Raw genomic sequence first — 2245 nt, 5'->3', positions numbered from 1 at the left:
TAATTCACAATATTCACGATGGGGACGATGCGTGAAAAAAATTGTTCAGACTTCCCAACTTTATGCAAATCACCCGTGCCTATCACTGGGGACTGACCAATCACGGGATTTTGCGTAGGTGGTTCTGAAATGCTCTCCTTTAACAGATAACTTTAGTTCCATGATTAAAGTTCCAATGTCTGCTTTTGCAGGCCTTTTTAAAAAGCTTTTATTATCAGTGCTGGGATTCCCTGAGCTGTACGATTGCATGCTATTTTGCTACAGAGACAGCAGCCTAGAGACAGGTGGCCGAGATACTTGGTGCTTCTGGTGTCAATATCAGATAGCTAGCTACGTTAGCTGACTGGTGGCTACCAAATTCTAGCAAGCTGGTTTGGTAACTACCATTGTAGGTTTGTTTCTGAATTACATCAATGAGGCATATGAATAGGGTAGAGAAATATAATATGTAAAAATGTATTAAAATAAGTTTCTATTCAAATTTTAACTATTGTAATAAGCTGACTTTACTTCATACAAATTTGCTATGCTCAAACCTTGATACAAAGCTTACCTGCTGTTAGGACGCTAGCAAAGTACTCTGGACGATGCTAGCATTGGATATCCGAAATTGCAGTTTGAACGTACTTACGTCATTGTTTCTCAGTATAACCGGCGATACAATTGTGGCAGCAATATTGATCGCTACATCTAAAGCTGTGAGAATAATTTGTGTTTTAACTGAAACACTTCATATGTGTTCTAGGACTACAGCTTTTCAAGAAATTAAGTATATTTTGCTTTATCCCAATAATTGTTACTGGTTTTGTTTTGCTTGACCTATAGAAATTGTATATAGTCTTTTTCAGTTATCTTATTTAATCCTTGTTTTTATACTAGCTGATTGCTGAGTACTTGTGACTGTGGGCTTGGTTTAGTATCAGTCCAATTTGTAGTATTGTTACTAATTTATCTTGGATGTCAGCCCCCCACATCAAGCTTAACCTTGATAAGACAGAGCTGCTCTTCCTCCCGGTGAAAGCCTGCATGCTCCAAAATCTTTCCATCACAGATATCAAGTCCACGGTGTTTCCCTCACAGAGCGCAAAGAACTTTGGCGTGACACTCAACAAGAACCTGTCACTCTGTGCAAACATCAAAGCAGTGAATCGCTCTTGTAGATTCATGCTTTACAACATTTGCAAAATACGACCCTACCTTACACAGTCATATCCTGTCTGGACTATTGCAATGCACTGTTGGCTGGGCTCCCCACTTCTGCCATCAAGCCCCTGCAACTTATCCAGAATGCTGCAGCCTGTCTTGTGTTCAACCTTCCCATATTCATCCATATCACCCCTCTCCTCTGCAAGGTTTATTGGCTTCCGGTAGAAGCTTGCATCCACTTCAAGACCATGGTGCTTGCCAATGGTGCAGCAAAAGGACCAACAACGCCCTACCTGCAGGCTATCCTTAAACCCTCCAATCCTCACAGGTCGGCATGTCCTGCTCAGCCAAAGAAAAACTATTTTCTGTCTTGGCACCTCAATGGTGGAACAAACTTCCCCTCAAAGCCAGGACAGCAGAGTCCCTGCCAATCTTCCGAAAGCAGCTGAAAACCTACCTCTTTGATGAGAATCTTAATCAACTTGTGTTAATTAACACACCCAGACAAAAAAAATGCACTTAACATTGATTTCTCTGGCACTGACTTTGCCAACTAACGGCTATGATTAAGGAAAGTATACTTATTATTACTGTCAGATGTTAGTTTTCCATGACACCCTACGAAAGATGTTGTACACTGACATATTATTTGTCCAACAAAACATTTTGCTAATTTATTTGGTGGGAAAGATTTTGCCATGGGGGATGCCAAGATAAACTGAACCTAACGGAATCACTGATACACATACACACATTCATACACACACACACACACACACACACACACATTGATTTCTGGACTGCTGCAGGACCACACAACACCACTGCCCTTTTGGTTTCTTTATTTGTGACGGAGCAATTTGCAATCAGGAACAAGCAGAAGTTCTTCAATGCACCAATATTAATAGCTTTTCTCTTCCTCTCAATCCAGACTTGACTGGGCATTTAAGAAAGGTACAAAAGGTATACAGAAATATATCAATTAGAAAACCACAATAAAATTACAGTACCTGTAATCATATGAATAGGAACAAGCAGACATTCTTCAATGCACCAATATCAACAACTTTTCTATAAAAGATGCATACAGAATTGTTAA

The sequence above is a fragment of the Esox lucius genome, chromosome 20 (assembly GCF_011004845.1).
Source record: "Esox lucius isolate fEsoLuc1 chromosome 20, fEsoLuc1.pri, whole genome shotgun sequence".
In the NCBI taxonomy this organism is placed as follows: Eukaryota; Metazoa; Chordata; class Actinopteri; order Esociformes; family Esocidae; genus Esox; species Esox lucius.
The sequence above is the reverse complement of the archived record's forward strand: the minus strand, read 5'-3'. Positions refer to the sequence as shown.